This window comes from Pristiophorus japonicus, chromosome 6 (genome assembly GCF_044704955.1).
Source record: "Pristiophorus japonicus isolate sPriJap1 chromosome 6, sPriJap1.hap1, whole genome shotgun sequence".
NCBI lineage: Eukaryota > Metazoa > Chordata > Chondrichthyes > Pristiophoridae > Pristiophorus > Pristiophorus japonicus.
In genome coordinates, this window is record NC_091982.1 from 248822810 (window position 1) to 248841418 (window position 18609).

The following is an 18609-nucleotide window of genomic DNA, read 5'->3' on the forward strand; positions in this document are numbered from 1 at the left end:
GTCGACGTTTCATTCACTCGATAAATGGATGGAGAATTGTTGGGGTCATGGTCCGATATTAATTCCAGGTGAATTCCCCGCTCAGGCCTGAGTTAAAATTTACAGTCGGGTCTCAGTGAAGTTTGGGCCGTGACATGCATATGAAAAGAAGGACCCTGTTGGCTCCGGGCGCCTGTCCTTGCTGCCTGCTCGGGAGAGCAGCTTAAAATGACAGATGTTGCAATCATGGCGGCTTTCGGACAGATAAGAACCCAGGCGATTTTAACTGTCCACCCGCCAGCTTTCTGCTAAGCGAGTAGGGTTAAAATGTATCTGCCTGATTTGTGCTCCTGGCCATCAGATAATCTGTACCGGGAGTCCTCAAGGCGAAAATGTACTCCTATATTACTAAACAACAAAACTTTGCATTTAGATAGTGCCTTTAATGCAAACATTCCAACGCGTTTCACAAACAGTCAAAAGGATAATTGATGCTTAGCCATGAAGAGAGAGATTAGAAGGGCTGTTTGGTCAAAGAGATAGACCTTGAGATTTTATAAAGGTGGGGACCGAGGGAGAGGTTGAGGGAGAAAGTTTCACATTCTGACACACACAAAAGGGTTGCTTTGGCAATAGCAGAAGTGGATAATACTCCCCCACCTCACTGGAAACGGATTCCCGATAGAGGGGGCTAATTGTGCCGCGATCCCACCAGGAATATTTAATGAAGGCACATCAAGGAAAGTCGGACGTGTTCCTGGCAGTGGAGATTAATAAGCAATCTCCTGGTAAAGGATTGTCTAGGAATGAGTGACCATAATATGGTTGAATTTCAAATTCAGTTGGAGGGTGAGAAAGTTGGTTCTCAAACCAATGTCCTAAGCTTAAATAAAGGAGACTACAAAGGTATAAAGGCAGAGTTGGCTAAAGTGGACTGGGAAAATAGATTAAAGTATGGGACAGTTGATAAGCAATGGCAGACATTTAAGGAGACGTTTTATAACTCACGACAAAATTATATCCCAATGAGAAGGAAAAACTGTAAGAGAAGGGATAACCATCTGTGCCTAACTAAGGAAATAAGGGTTGGTATCAAATTGAAAAGAAGGGCATACATTGTGGCCAAGACCAGTGGGAGGCCAGAAGAATGGGAAACTTTTAAAAACCAGCAAAGAACGACTAAAAAAATGATAAAGAGAGGGACGATAGATTATGAAAGTAAACTAGCACAAAATATAAAAACATATAGTACGAGTTTATACAGCTACATAAAAAGGAAAAGAGTGGCTAAAGTAAATGTTGGTCTCCTAGAGGATGAGACTGGGGAATTAATAATGGACTCTCAGAGCCTCCTTGATAAACTGCAACATCCCCACTGACACCTGGGAGTCCCTAGCCAAAGATCGCCCTACGTGGAGGAAGTTCATCCGGGAGGGCGCTGAGCACCTCGAGTCTCGTCGCCGAGAGCATGCAGAGACCAATGGCAGGCAGCGGATGGAGCGTGTGGCAAACCAGACTCCCCACCCACCCTTTCCTTTAATGACTGTCTGTCCTTCTCGTATTGGACTGCTCAGTCACCTAAGTACTCATTTTTAGAGTGGAAGCAAGTCTTCCTCGATTCCGAGGGATTGTCTACAATGATGAATAATGGAGAACAGGGAAATGGCAAAGATGTTGAACAAATATTTTGTATCGGTCTTCAAGGTAGAAGACACTAAAAACATTCTAATGGTGGATAATCAAGGGGCTATAGGGAGAGAGGAACTTAATACAATCACTATCACGAATGAAGTAGTACTTGGTAAAATATTGGGACTAAAGGCGGACAAGTTCCCTAGACCTGATGGCCTGAAGAAAGACACAAATAACCTTCCGAATGTACTAGGGGACAGTTGGTCCAATGAGAAGGAGAAACTGAAGGATATCCTTATTAGGTGGGAAATTGTGTTAGGGAAATTGATGGGATTGAAGGCCGATAAATCCCCAGGGCCTGACAGTCTGCATCCCAGAGTACTTAAGGAAGTGGCCCTAGAAATAGTGGATACAGTGGTGATCATTTTCCAACAGTCTATCGTCTCTGGATCAGTTCCTATGGACTGGAGGGTAGCTAACGTAACACCACTTTTTAAAAAGAAGGGAGAGAGAAAACGGGTAATTATAGACTGGTTAGCCTGACATCAGTAGTGGGGAAAATGTTGGAATCAATCATTAAGGATGAAATAGCAATGCATTTGGAAAACAGAGACAGGATCGGTCCAAGTCAGCATGGATTTATGAAACATAGAAACATAGAAACATAGAAAATAGGTGCAGGAGTAGGCCATTCGGCCCTTCTAGCCTGCACCGCCATTCAATGAGTTCATGGCTGAACATGCAACTTCATACCCCATTCCTGCTTTCTCACCATACCCCTTGATTCCCCTAGTAGTAAGGACTTCATCTAACTCCTTTTTGAATATATTTAGTGAATTGGCCTCAACAACTTTCTGTGGTAGAGAATTCCACAGGTTCACCACTCTCTGGGTGAAGAAATTCCTCCTCATCTCAGTCCTAAATGGCTTACCCCTTATCCTTAGACTGTGTCCCCTGGTTCTGGACTTCCCCAACATTGGGAACATTCTTCCTGCATCTAACCTGTCTAACCCCGTCAGAATTTTAAACGTTTCTATGAGGTCCCCTCTCATTCTTCTGAACTCCAGTGAATACAAGCCCAGTTGATCCAGTCTTTCTTGATAGGTCAGTCCCGCCATCCCGGGAATCAGTCTGGTGAACCTTCGCTGCACTCCCTCAATAGCAAGAATGTCCTTCCTCAGGTTAGGAGACCAAAACTGTACACAATACTCCAGGTGTGGCCTCACCAAGGCCCTGTACAATTGTAGCAACACCTCCCTGCCCTTGTACTCAAATCCCCTCGCTATGAAGGCCAACATGCCATTTGCTTTCTTAACCGCCTGCTGTACCTGCATGCCAACCTTCAATGACTGATGTACCATGACACCCAGGTCTCGTTGCACCTCTCCTTTTCCTAATCTGTCACCATTCAGATAATAGTCTGTCTCTCTGTTTTTACCACCAAAGTGGATAACCTCACATTTATCCACATTATACTTCATCTGCCATGCATTTGCCCACTCACCTAACCTATCCAAGTCGCTCTGCAGCCTCATAGAATCCTCCTTGCAGCTCACACTGCCACCCAACTTAGTGTCATCCGCAAATTTGGAGATACTACATTTAATCCCCTCGTCTAAATCATTAATGTACAGTGTAAACAGCTGGGGCCCCAGCACAGAACCTTGCGGTACCCCACTAATCACTGCCTGCCATTCTGAAAAGTCCCCATTTACTCCTACTCTTTGCTTCCTGTCTGACAACCAGTTCTCAATCCATGTCAGCACACTACCCCCAATCCCATGTGCTTTAACTTTGCACATTAATCTCTTGTGTGGGACCTTGTCGAAAGCCTTCTGAAAGTCCAAATATACCACATCGACTGGTTCTCCCTTGTCCACTCTACTGGAAACATCCTCAAAAAATTCCAGAAGATTTGTCAAGCATGATTTCCCTTTCACAAATCCATGCTGACTTGGACCTATCATATTACCTCTTTCCAAATGCACTGCGATGACATCCTTAATAATTGATTCCATCATTTTACCCACTACCGATGTCAGGCTGACCGGTCTGTAATTCCCTGTTTTCTCTCTCCCTCCTTTTTTAAAAAGTGGGGTTACATTGGCTACCCTCCACTCCATAGGAACTGATCCAGAGTCAATGGAATGTTGGAAAATGACTGTCAATGCATCCACTATTTCCAAGGCCACCTCCTTAAGTACTCTGGGATGCAGTCCATCAGGCCCTGGGGATTTATCGGCCTTCAATCCCATCAATTTCCCCAACACAATTTCCCGACTAATAAGGATTTCCCTCAGTTCCTCCTCCTTACTAGACCCTCCGACCCCTTTTATATCCGGAAGGTTGTTTGTGTCCTCCTCAGTGAATACCGAACCAAAGTACTTGTTCAATTGGTCCGCCATTTCTTTGTTCCCCGTTATGACTTCCCCTGATTCTGACTGCAGGGGACCTACGTTTGTCTTTACTAACCTTTTTCTCTTTACATATCTATAGAAACTTTTGCAATCCGTCTTAATGTTCCCTGCAAGCTTCTTCTCGTACTCCATTTTCCCTGCCCTAATCAAACCCTTTGTCCTCCTCTGCTGAGTTCTAAATTTCTCCCAGTCCCCGGGTTCTCTGCTATTGCTGGCCAATTTGTATGCCACTTCCCTGGCTTTAATGCTATCCCTGATTTCCCTTGATAGCCACGGTTGAGCCACCTTCCCTTTTTTATTTTTACGACAGACAGGAATGTACAATTGTTGTAGTTCATCCATGCGGTCTCTAAATGTCTGCCATTGCCCATCCACAGTCAACCCCTTCAGTATCATTCGCCAATCTATCCTAGCCAATTCACGCCTCATACCTTCAAAGTTACCCTTCTTTAAGTTCTGGACCATGGTCTCTGAATTAACTGTTTCATTCTGCATCCTAATGCAGAATTCCACCATATTATGGTCACTCTTCCCCAAGGGGCCTCGCACAACGAGATTGCTAATTAATCCTCTCTCATTACACAACACCCAGTCTAAGATGGCCTCCCCCCTAGTTGGTTCCTCGACAAATTGGTCTAAAAAACCATCCCTTATGCACTCCAGGAAATCCTCCTCTACCGTATTGCTTCCAGTTTGGTTAACCCAATCTATGTGCATATTAAAGTCACCCATTATAACTGCTGCACCTTTATTGCACGCACCCCTAATTTCATGTTTGATGCCCTCCCCAACATCACTACTACTGTTTGGAGGTCTGTACACAACTCCCACTAACGTTTTTTGTCCTTTGGTATTCTGCAGCTCTACCCATATAGATTCCACATCATCCAAGCTAATGTCCTTCCGAACTATTGCCTTAATTTGCTCCTTAACCAGCAATGCTACCCCACCTCCTTTTCCTTTTATTCTATCTTTCCTGAATGTTGAATACCCCTGGATGTTGAGTTCCCAGCCCTGATCATCCTGGAGCCACGTCTCCGTAATCCCAATCACATCATATTTGTTAACATCTATTTGCACAGTTAATTCATCCACTTTATTGCGGATACTCCTTGCATTAAGACACAAAGCCTTCAGGCTTGTTCTTTTAACACCCTTTGTCCTTTTAGAATTTTGCTGTACAGTGGCCCTTTTTGTTCTTTGCCTTGGGTTTCTCTGCCCTCCACTTTTCCTCATCTCCTTTCTGTCTTTTGCTTTTGCCTCCTTTTTGTTTCCCTCTGTCTCCCTGCATTGGTTCCCATCCCCCTGCCATATTAGTTTAACTCCTCCCCAACAGCACTAGCAAACACTCCCCCTAGGACATTGGTTCCGGTCCTGCCCAGGTGCAGACCGTCCGGTTTGTACTGGTCCCACCTCCCCCAGAACCGGTTCCAATGCCCCAGGAATTTGAATCCCTCCCTGTTGCACCACTGCTCAAGCCACGTATTCATCTGCGCTATCCTGCGATTCCTACTCTGACTATCACGTGGCACTGGTAGCAATCCCGAGATTACTACTTTTGAGGTCCTACTTTTTAATTTAGCTCCTAGCTCCTTAAATTCGTCTCGTAGGACCTCATCCCTCTTTTTACCTATGTCGTTGGTACCAATGTGCACCACGACAACTGGCTGTTCTCCCTCCCTTTTTAGAATGTCCTGCACCCCCGCTCCGAGACATTCTTGACCCTTGCACCAGGGAGGCAACATACCATCCTGGAGTCTCGGTTGCGGCCGCAGAAACGCCTATCTATTCCCTTCACCATTGAATCCCCAATCACTATTGCTCTCCCACTCTTTTTCCTGCCCTCCTGTGCAGCAGAGCCAGCCACGGTGCCATGAACTTGGCTGCTGCTGCCCTCCCCTGATGAGTCATCCCCCTCAACAGTACCCAAAGCAGTGTATCTGTTTTGCAGGGGTTGACCACAGGGGACTCCTGCACTACCTTCCTTGCACTGCTCTTCCTGTTGGTCTTCCATTCCCTATCTGGCTGTGGACCCTTTCCCTGTGGTACGACCAACTCGCTACACGTGATACTCACGTCATTCTCAGCATCGTGGATTCTCCAGAGTGAATCCACCCTCAGCTCCAACTCCGCAACGCGGTCTGTCAGGAGCTGGAGGCGGATACACTTCCCGCACACGTAATCGTCAGGGACACCGGAAGTGTCCCTGAGTTCCCACATGGTACAGGAGGAGCATAACACCCGACCGAGCTCTCCTGCCATGACTTAAGCCTTATATACACTTAAATTGGCAACAACAGTGTTAAAAGTTACTCACTGATATAGAAGAGAAAAAAGAAAAACTACTCACCAATCACCAGCCAATCACTTACCCTCTTGGCTGTGACGTCACCTTTTGATTTCTTTCTACTTCTTTTTTGCCTTCTCCCTGTAGCTGCACAAGCTGTGCCTTTTATAGGCCGCTCCACGCACCTCCTCGACGCTGCTCCCGACTGCCGCCGACACTGGGCCCCGGACTCCCTGCTGTGCCTTTTATAGGCCTCTCCACGCACCTCCTCGACGCTGCTCCCGACTGCCGCCGACGCTGGGCCCCGGACTCCCTGCTGTGCCTTTTATAGGCCGCTCCACGCACCTCCTCGACGCTGCTCCCGACTGCCGCCGACTGAAAGGGAAATCATGCTTGACGAATCATCTGGAATTTTTTGAGGATGTTACTAGTAGAGTGGACAAGGGAGAACCAGTGGATGTGGTGTATTTGGACTTCCAAAAGACTTTTGACAAGGTCCCACACAAGAGATTAATGTGCAAAATCAAAGCGCATGGTATTGGGGGTAATGTACTGACGTGGATAGAGAACTGGTTGGCAGACAGGAAGCATAGAGTCGGGATAAATGGATCCTTTTTAGAATATGGCAGGCAGTGACTAGTGGAGTGCCGCAGGGCTCAGTGCTGGGACCCCAGCTCTTTACAATATACATTAACGATTTATATGAATGAATTGAGTGTAATATCTTCAAGTTTGCAGATGACACTAAACTCGGTGGCGGTGTGAGCTGTGAGGAGGACACTAAGAGGCTGCAGGGTGACTTGGACAGGTTAGGTGAGTGGGCAAATACATGGCAGATGCAGTATAATGTGGATAAATGTGAGGTTATCCATTTTGGGGGCAAAAACACGAAGCAGAATATTATCTGAATGGCGGCAGATTAGGAAAAGGGGAGGTGCAACGAGACCAGGGTGTCATGGTTCATCAGTCATTGAAAGTTGGCATGCAAGTACAACAGACAGTGAAGAAGGCAAATGGTATGTTGGCCTTCATAGCTAGGGTATTTGAGTATAGGAGTAGGGAGGTCTTACTGCAGTTGTACAGGGCCTTAGTGCGGCCTCACCTGGAATATTGTGTTCCGTTTTGGTCTCCTAATCTGAGGAAGGACATTCTTGGTATTGAGGGAGTGCAGCGAAGGTTCACCAGACTGATTCCCAGGATGGCTGGATTGACATATGAGGAGAGACTGGATCAACTGGTCCTTTATTCACTGGAGTTTAGAAGGATGAGAGGGGATCTCATAGAAACGTATAAGATTCTGACTGGACTGGACAGGTTAGATGCAGGAAGAATGTTCCCGATGTTGGGTAAGTCCAGAACCAGGGGACATAGTCTTAGGATAAGAGGTAGGCCATTTAGGATTGAGATGAGGAGAAACTTCTTCACTCAGAGAGTTGTTAATCTGTGGAATTCCCTGCCGCAGAGAGTTGTTGATGCCAGTTTATTGGATATATTCAAGGGGGAGTTAGATATGGCCCTTACGGCTAAGGGAATCAATGGGTATGGAGAGAAAGCAGGAAAGGGGTACTGAGAGAATGATCAGCCATGATCTTATTGAATGGTGGTGCAGGCTCGAAGGGCCAAATGGCCTACTCCTGCACCTATTTTCTATGTTTCTATATCCTATGGTTTTGAGAGAGGTGGCTGCAGAGATAGTGGATGCATTGGTTATAATCTACCAAAATTCCCTGGATTCTGGGGCGGTCCTAGCAGATTGGAAATGTAATCCCCTATTTGAAAAAGGAGGCAGATAAAAGCAAGAAACTATAGACCAGTTAGCCTAACATCTGTCATTGGGAAAATGCTGGTGTCCATTATTAAGGAACCAGTAGAAGGACATTAGGAAAAGCATAATTCAATCAAGCAGAGTCAGCATGGTTTTATGAAAGGGAAATCATGTTTGTCAGATTTGCTGGAGTTCTTTGAAGATGTAACATGCAGGGTGGATAAAGGGGATGTGGTGTATTTGAATTTCAAGAAGGCATTCGATAAAGTGCCACATAAAAGGTTACTGCACAAGATAAAAGTTCATGGGGTTGGGGGTAATATATTAGCATGGATAGAGGATTAGCTAACTAACAAAAAACAGAAAGTCAGGATAAATGGGTCATTTTCTGGTTGGGAAACAGTGACTAGTGGGGTGCCGCAGGGATCGGTGCTGGGTCCTCAACTATTTACAATCTATATTATTAACTTGGATGAAGGGACCGAGTGTAATGTAGCTAAGTTTACTGATGATACAAAGATGGGTGGGAGAGCAAATTTTGAGGAGGACACACAAAATCTGCAAAGGGATATAGACGGGCTAAGTGAGTGAGAAAAGATTTGGCAGATGGAGTATAATGTGGCAAAAGGTGAGGTAATCCACTTTGGCAGAAATAATAGAAAAGCAAATTATAATTTAAATGGAGAAAAATTGCAAAGTGCTGCATTACAGAGGGACCCTGGGGGTCCTTGTGCATGAAATACAAAAAGTTAGTTTGCAGTTACAGCAAGTAGTCAGGAAGACAAATGGAATGTTGGCCTTTATTGCAAGGGGGATAGAATATAAATGTAGAGAAGTCCTGCTAAAACTGTACAGGGTATTGGTGAGGCCACACCTAGAGTACTGCGTACAGCTTTGGTCTCCGTATTTAAGGAAGGATATACTTGCATTGGAGACTGTTCAGAGAAGGCTCACTGGGGTCATTCCGGAGATGAGGGGGTTAACTTATGAAGATAGCTTGATTAGGTTGGACCTATACACATTGGAGTTCAGAAGAATGAGAGGTGATCTTATTGAAACATGTAAGATAATGAGGGAGCTCGACAAGGTGGATGCAGAGAGGATATTTCCACTCATAGGGAGAGCTAAAACTAGGGGACATAGTCTCAGAATAAAGGGTTGCCCATTTAAAACTGAGATGAGGAGGAATTTCTTCTCTCGGAGGGTTGTAAATCTATGGAATTCTCTGCCCCAGAGAGCTGTGAAGGCTGGTTCATTGAATATATTTAAGGCTGAGGTAGACAGATTTTTGAGCGATAAGGGAATAAAGGATTATGGGGAGTGGGCAGGGAAATGGAGCTGAGTCTATGATTAGATCAGCCATGATCTTATTAAATGGCGGAGCAGGCGCTCGAAGGGCCAAGTGGCCTACTCCTGCTCCTGTTTCTTATTGTTCTTTTTGTTATTGACAGCCCGTTCTCCAAGGGCCAAATCGACCAAATGGGAAATCCTAGGGCAAAATAATCCCCACGGAGCAAAACATCTTGATTGGCTGTGATATTATTAGCAAAATAACAACAAATAATGGACAAACTGCTATCTCTTAAGTGAACAATGCTGATTGGCTCAAAAGTCCATTGACTAAATGAAACCAGCCAATCAATAAACCACTAAGAACCAGTTAATGGACAAATTGCAATAACCAGAAAAAAATAACCCATCAAATTTCTGAGAAAAAATAGTTTTTATTTCAACAGTTACAATTACATGTATCAAATAAAATCTCAGTCATACAAAAATATTTAACAGCACAGGTATGGTTGATGACCATTAGGAATCAACCAATGGTAATTCAGGCCCTTTGTAATCAATCTCTGTGGGGAAATAAATGGGGCAAGAATTAGATCTACAGCAGAACAACAACAACTTGCATTTATATAGCGACTTTAACAGTGAAACATCCCATGGCACGTCACAGTTGTGTTATAAAACAAAATTTGACACCGAGCCACATAAAGAGAAATGAGGGCAGGTGACCAAAAGTTTGGTCAAAGAGATAAGTTTTAAGAAGCTTCTTAAAGGAGGAAAGAGAGATAGAGACCATCTTGACTTAGAAATATATCACCGTTCCTTCATCGTCGCCTGTTCAAAATCCTGGAACTCCCTCACTAACAGCACTGTGGGAGCACCTTCACCACACGGACTGCAGCGGTTCAAGAAGGTGGCATACCACTACCTTCTCAAGTAATTTGTGATAGGCAATAAATGCCGGCCTTGCCAGCGACACCCATATAAGAACATAAGAACATAAGAATTAAGAACAGGAGTAGGCCATCTAGCCCTTCGAGCCTGCTCCGCCATTCAACAAGATCATGGCTGATCTGGCCGTGGACTCAGCTCCATTTACCCGCCCGCTCCCCGTAACCCTTAATTCCTTTATTGGTTAAAAATCTATCTATCTGTGATTTGAATACATTCAATGAGCTAGCCTCAACTGCTTCCTTGGGCAGAGAATTCCACAGATTCACAACCCTCTGGGAGAAGAAATTCCTTCTCAACTTGGTTTTAAATTGGCTCCCCCGTATTTTGAGGCTGTGCCCCCTAGTTCTAGTCTCCCCGACCAGTGGAAACAACCTCACTGCCTCTATCTTGCCTATCCCTTTCCTTATTTTAAATGTTTCTATAAGATCACCCCTCATCCTTCTGAATTCCAACGAGTAAAGACCCATTCTACTCAATCTATCATCATAAGGTAACCCCCTCATCTCCGGAATCAGCCCAGTGAATCATCTCTGTACCCCCTCCAAATCTAGTATATCCTTCCTTAAGTAAGGTGACCAAAACTGCACGCAGTACTCCAGGTGCAGCCTCACCAATACCCTGTACAGTTGCAGCAGGACCTCCCTGCTTTTGTACTCCATCCCTCTCGCAATGAAGGCCAACATTCCATTCGCCTTCCTGATTACCTGCTGCACCTGCAAACTAACTTTTTGGGATTCATGCATAAGGACCCCCAGGTCCCTCTGCACCGCAGCATGTTGTAATTTCTCCCCATTCAAATAATATTCCCTTTTACTGTTTTTTTTCCAAGGTGGATGACCTCACATTTTCCAACATTGTATTCCATCTGCCAAACCTTAGCCCATTCGCTTAACCTATCTAAATCTCTTTGCAGCCTCTCTATGTCCTCTACACAACCCGCTTTCCCACTAATCTTTGTGTCATCTGCAAATTTTGTTACACCGCACTCTGTCCCCTCTTCCAGGTCATCCCGTGAATGAATTCGAAAAAAATTGGTGAGCAGCCTCCACAAGCAGCTCGCGCATTTGTTGAAATGAATATCATGCCACATGTCTCGTCTGCAGAGGCCCGAAGGCAAGTCCGAAGGGAGGGGATTGACAACAGGGAATGGGGGTGGGGGGTGGGGGCTGCGATCGGAATATTATATCAAACTTGGTATAATAGCTTAAGGATATATTAGGGCAGATGACCAAAAGCTTGGTCAAAGTGGTAGGTTTTAAAGGAGGAAAGGGAAGTGTGAGGTGGAGAAGCTGCAAGATTTCTAAATCTCTGCCATTAAATTGACAGCGAGACGATTCTTTTAAAACAATTCGGAACATTTTATTAAAAACACATACATTCACATTTATCAGCAATCGTCAGTTATCCTATGGATCTACCTGGCTACAACTAGGCACAATGAGGTTATAAAAAAAACGGTATACTTTATTTCCCTCTGGCACAGCACACAGCCTGCTTCTTGGTCCGTAGAGCAAGGTCTGCTTTGCCGTGTGCTTAAGAAAAAAGGAGAAAGATCAAACTGTGGCTTGAGTTTTTATATCCTTTCAATCCATTGTTCCTCCAAAAGCCTCAGGATTGGACCTTGGTTCCAGGGCAATTCCTTGTTGGCTCTCCTCACTCATGTGTCTGCTGGACTGGCCCAGCCATCCCTTAATTATGTTCAATAGCTTTCCAATTAACACAATACACAAACACCATGCTGGAGGTCTGTGAGCTTCCATTTTGAATCTTTCAAAACTTTCTTTTCGTATAGTCTACACTTTCAACATTTATGCCTACACAGAATCAATTTTATTACTGAACACTTTTATTCTTACAAACTCCCCATCTTGAGGGGGAAATATCCTTATTGACTCCTCATGTGGTTTATCTCCTCAGGGCTCACATCTCATAAACATTGAGAGGGTTCTGATAGCTCTGCTGCTTATGTGTTTTAAACTTAGAGAGAGTGAGAGAAAAGTGGATTGATGATTGATGATGTTAGTGAGTCATGCTGCAGCTCTCGCTTCTCCATCTTCCCTCGGCTTCGGTTGTGACCTGACAATCGTGAGGATCCGTAACATGGTCTGTGGAAATTAAGATCAGTGCAGTATTTCCTCTTTGGCAGTTTTTAACTGATTAATGTAAAACCACTTCTTGTACTTAACGCCCTTTTCCCGGTAACTGAATCAAATAAACCGCGGGGTTCAATCGGTCTATAATCTTATGCGGTCCCCACCACCTGGGCTCAAAGGCAGCTTCTTTTTCCCATAATTTGGAATCATTACTGAGTCTCCCACCTCATATTCAAAGGGACGTACTTTCTTGTCAAAGTACCTTTTAATTTGTCTTCTTGACTTCCCCAATTTGGTGGCCACAAGTCGATTGATCTGATCGGTGTGATCTATCACTTGTTCCAGCCATTTGGATCTACATGTTTTCATTGTCAGGGGACTCATCCCTGTTAGTTTTAGCTGGCCTGGTGTTCTCATGAGCTTCCCCGTCATGGCCTGATACGGGGAGACCCCTGTTGTTCTATGAGGTGTGGACCTCATTACCATTAAGCACATTGGCAGCATGTTAGCTCATTGAGTGGGGTGATCTGCGCACAATTTTTTTAACATTAACTTGAGGGTCCTGTTCCCCCTTTCGACCCCTCCGGATGACTGGGGGTGGTGAGCAATGTGTAATTTGTGTTTTATCCCCAACATTTCCTGCAGGTGGGTAGAAATGTTACCGGTAAAGTGTGAACCTTGATTGCTGTCCACTTGTACTGGTGCTCCCCACCTACAAAACACATGATTCAATAGTGTTTTGGCTGCTGTGATTGCGGTGTTGGAGCAGCAGGGGAATGCTTCGATCCATTTAGTGAATTGATCCAACACCATTAGGGCATGCTGAAAATTGCCCAAGTGGCCCAATGAAGTCTATCTGGAGGAGAGTCCATGGCCCTTGAGGTGGGGGTACGCTTTGAAGCAAGGCTCGGTTAGTGCGTGTGGGAGGATTGTGTTGCAGGCACGGTAGGCATCGTGCCACGTATTGGTTGATTGTTTCCCTCATGGAAGGCCACCAATATGTGGATGCTACCTTATAGAAGGTTACCAGGGCCGAATAGTGCCCTGCTGTGGGGTGGGAGTGAAAGAAGGAGAGCAGTTCCTGACCCACCTCTGTTGGAACACACACCAGCGGGCAGGCATTTGGCTTTCCTTTGAATATCAGCAACTGCTCATCTGAGTCAGGGGCAGTGGCTAGTATGGTATTGGGAGCCCAGGCTGTTGGTTGAGGAAGGGGTCTGCCTTCCTCGTGCCAGGCGCTTACAACAGCATATGACCAGTATTGCTGCTGCAGGGATTTTAAATCTAGGTGATCTGTTGGGGAGGCCTTGCTAACAGCATTGCAGGGCTCAACAACTATATCCTCTATCTCCCCATCAATCGCAGCACCTTGGCTGCTCTGCATGCTCTGGAATTTCCCTCACTATGTGGACCCCTTTTCAATGGGCTGCTACCTTTCCTATGAAGCAGGGCTGAGTGCTCTCCACTCTCCTGTCCTGTGACAGTTGGAACTGGTGCTCTCCACTCGCCCGTCCTGTGACAGTTGGAACTGGTGCTATCCACTCTCTCTCCTGTGACAGTGGGAACTGGTGCTCTCCACTCTCCCGTCCTGTGACAGGTGGAACTGGTGTTCTCCACTCTCTGTCCTGTGACAGTTGGAACTGGTGCTCGCTACTCTCTGTCCTGTGACAGGTGGAACTGGTGCTCTCCACTCTCTCTCCTGTGACAGTGGGAACTGGTGCTCTCCACTCTCCCGTCCTGTGACAGTGGGAACTTGTGCTCTCCACTCTCTCTCCTGTGACAGTTTGAACTGAAGCTCTCCACTCTCCCGTCCTGTGACAGTGGGAACTGGTGCTCTCCACTCTCCCGTCCTGTGACAGTTGGAACTGGTGCTCTCCACTCTCTGTCCTGTGACAGTTGGAACTGGTGCTCTCCACTCTCTCTCCTGTGACAGTGGGAACTAGTGCTCTCCACTCTCCCGTCCTGTGACAGTGGGAACTGGTGCTCTCCACTCTCTGTCCTGTGACAGTTGGAACTGGTGCTCTCCACTCTCCCGTCCTGTGACAGTGGGAACTGGTGCTCTCCACTCTCCCGTCCTGTGACAGTGGGAACTGGTGCTCTCCACTCTCTGTCCTGTGACAGTTGGAACTGGTGCTCTCCACTCTCTCTCCTGTGACAGTGGGAACTGGTGCTCTCCACTCTCCCGTCCTGTGACAGTTGGAACTGGTGCTCTCCACTCGCTGTCCTGTGACAGTGGGAACTGGTGCTCTCCACTCTCTCTCCTGTGACAGATGGAACTGGTGCTCTCCACTCTCTCTCCCGTGACAGATGGAACTGGTGCTCTCCACTCTCTCTCCTGTGACAGATGGAACTGGTGCTCTCCACTCTCTCTCCCGTGACAGATGGAACTGGTGCTCTCCACTCTCTGTCCTGTGACAGTTGGAACTGGTGCTCGCTACTCTCTGTCCTGTGATAGTTGGAACTGATGCTCTCCACTCTCTCTCCTGTGACAGGTGGAACTGGTGCTCTCCACTCTCTCTCCTGTGACAGTGGGAACTGGTGCTCTCCACTCTCTCTCCTGTGACAGTTGGAACTGATGCTCTCCACTCTCTGTCCTGTGACAGTTGGAACTGGTGCTCGCTACTCTCTGTCCTGTGATAGTTGGAACTGATGCTCTCCACTCTCTGTCCTGTGACAGGTGGAACTGGTGCTCTCCACTCTCTCTCCTGTGACAGTGGGAACTGGTGCTCTCCACTCTCTGCCCTGTGACAGTGGGAACTGGTGCTCTCCACTCTCCCGTCCTGTGACAGTGGGAACTGGTGCTCTCCACTCTCTCTCCTGCGACAGATGGAACTGAAGCTCTCCACTCTCTCTCCTGTGACAGTTTGAACTGGTGCTCTCCACTCTCCCGTCCTGTGACAGTTTGAACTGGTGCTCTCCACTCTCTGCCCTGTGACAGTGGGAACTGGTGCTCTCCACTCGCTCTCCTGTGACAGTGGGAACTGGTGCTCTCCACTCTCCCGTCCTGTGACAGATGGAACTGAAGCTCCCCACTCTCTGTCCTGTGACAGTGGGAACTGGTGCTCTCCACTCTCTCTCCTGTGACAGTGGGAACTGGTGCTCTCCACTCTCCCGTCCTGTGACAGTGGGAACTGGTGCTCTCCACTCTCCCGTCCTGTGACAGGTGGAACTGGTGCTCTCCACTCTCTGTCCTGTGACAGTTGGAACTGGTACTCTCCACTCTCTGTCCTGTGACAGTGGGAACTGGTGCTCTCCACTCTCTGTCCTGTGACAGTGGGAACTGGTGCTCTCCACTCTCTGTCCTGTGACAGTTGGAACTGGTGCTCTCCACTCTCTCTCCTGTGACAGTGGGAACTGGTGCTCTCCACTCTCCCGTCCTGTGACAGGTGGAACTGGTGTTCTCCACTCTCTGTCCTGTGACAGTTGGAACTGGTGCTCGCTACTCTCTGTCCTGTGACAGGTGGAACTGGTGCTCTCCACTCTCTCTCCTGTGACAGTGGGAACTGGTGCTCTCCACTCTCTCTCCTGTGACAGTGGGAACTGGTGCTCTCCACTCTCTCTCCTGTGACAGTTTGAACTGAAGCTCTCCACTCTCCCGTCCTGTGACAGGTGGAACTGGTGTTCTCCACTCTCTGTCCTGTGACAGTTGGAACTGGTGCTCGCTACTCTCTGTCCTGTGACAGTTGGAACTGGTGCTCTCCACTCTCCCGTCCTGTGACAGTGGGAACTGGTGCTCTCCACTCTCTCTCCTGCGACAGTGGGAACTGGTGCTCGCTACTCTCTCTCCTGTGACAGTTGGAACTGGTGCTCTCCACTCTCCCGTCCTGTGACAGGTGGAACTGGTGCTCGCTACTCTCTCTCCTGTGACAGTTGGAACTGGTGCTCTCCACTCTCTGTCCTGTGACAGTTTGAACTAGTGCTCTCCACTCTCTCGTCCTGTGACAGTTGGAACTTGTGCTCTCCACTCTCCCATCCTGCAACAATTGGAACTGTTGCTCTCCACTTTCCCGTTGGTGTAGGAGGGAGGGCTTTAGTTTCCTGAACAATTGGGACCGCTTCTGGGGTAGGTGGGACCTGTACAAGTCGGACAGGTTACACCTCAACAGAGACGGGACCAATGTTCTCGCGGGTGGTTTTGATAGTACGGTTGGGAGGGTTTTAAACTAGCTTGGCAGGGGGGTGGGAACCCAGGAGAGGGCTCTGAGCTAGTTAGAGTGGGTGAGAGCTCAGATGAACAGAACCCCAAGAAATTCAAAAGGAAGGAGGCAACAGAGCAGAGTAGCACTGGGGTAAGTGTAAACCACAAGGTGATAGGAAGGGACAATATGTATGAATATAAAGGGGCTGCAGGAGGGGTCAAAACCTAAAAAAATCATAGTTTAAAACTGATATTAAAACACTTTACCTAAATGCACGCAGCATTCGAAACAAAGTAAATGAGTTGGCGGCACAAATCATTACAAATGGAGCCTTGGTACAAGGCCGAAGAGAGGCCTTTTACCTCCTTATGGGTCGGTGCAGGAACCAGCACTTTAACCCTTGTCCCGCTTTTTTCTCTTGCATAAGGGACCGAGTGGCTAGTGAGAAGGGGGGACTGAAGGAAATCCTTATTAAGCGGGAAATTGATGGGATTGAAGGTCGATAAATCCCCGGGGCCTCATAGTCTGCATCCCAGAGTACTTAAGGAAGTCGCCCTAGAAAAGTGGATGCATTGGTGATCATTTTCCAACAGTCTATCGACTCTGGATCGGTTCCTATGGACTGGAGGGTAGCTAATGTAACACCACTTCTTAAGAAGGGAGGGAGAGAGAAGGAGAGTAATTATAGACCGGTTAGCCTGACATCAGTAGTGGGGAAAATGTTGGAATCAATTATTAAAGATGAAATAGCAGCACATTTGGAAAGCAGTGACGGGATCGGTCCAAGTCAGCATGGATTTATGAAAGGGCAATCCTGCTTGACAAATCTTCTAGAATTTTTTGAGGATGTAACTGGTAGAGTGGACAAGGGAGAACCAGTGGATGTGGTGTATTTGGACTTTCAAAAGGCTTTTGACAAGGTCCCACACAAGAGATTGGTGTGCAAAATTAAAGCACGTGGTATTGGGGATAATGTACTGACGTGGATAGAGAACTGGTTGGCAGACAGGAAGCAGAGAGTTGTGATAAACGGGTCCTTTTCAGAATGGCAGGCAGTGACTAGTGGGGTGCTCAGTGCTGGGACCTCAGCTATTTACAATATACATTAATGATTTGTGAGGGAATTGAGTGTAATTTCTCCAAGTTTGCAGATGACATTAAATTGGGTGGCGGTGTGAGCTGTGAGGAGGATGCTAAAAGGCTGCAGGGTGAGTGGGCAAACGAGTGGCAGATGTAGTGTAATGTGGATAAATGTGAGGTTATCCACTTTGGTGGCAAAAACGCGATGGCAGAATATTATCTGAATGGCAGCAGATTAGGAAAAGGGGAGGTGCAACAAGACTTTGGTGTCATGGTACATCAGTCATTGAAAGTTGGCATGCAGGTACAGCAGGCGGTGAAGAAGGCAAATGGTATGTTGGCCTTCATAGCTAAGGGATTTGAGTATAGGAGCAGGGACGTCTTACTGCAGCTGTACAGGGCCTTAGTGAGGCCTCACCTGGAATACTGTGTTCAGGTTTGGTCTCCTAATCTGAGGAAGGATGTTCTTGCTATTGAGGGAGTGCAGCGAAGGTTCACCAGACTGATTCCCAGGATGGCAGGACTGACATATGAGGAGAGACTGGATCAACTGGGCCTGTATTCACTGGAGTTTAGAAGGATGAGATGGGATCTCGTAGAAACATATAAAATTCTGACGGGACTGGACAGGTTAGTTGCTGGAAGAATGTTCCAGATGTTGAGGAAGTCCAGAACCAGGGGACACAGTCTAAGGATAAATGGTAAGCCATTTAGGACTGAGATGAGGAGAAACTGAGAGTTGTTAACCTGTGTAATTCCCTACCGCAGAAAGTTGTTGATGCCAGTTCATTGGATATATTCAATAGGGAGTTAGATAGGGCCCTTATGGCTAAAGGGATCAAGAGGTATGGAGAGAAAACAGGAAAGGGATACTGAGGTTGAATGATCAGCCATGATCTTATTGAATGGTGGTGCAGGCTCGAAGGGCCGAATGGCCTACTTCTGCACCTATTTTCTATGTTTCTATGTTTCTAAA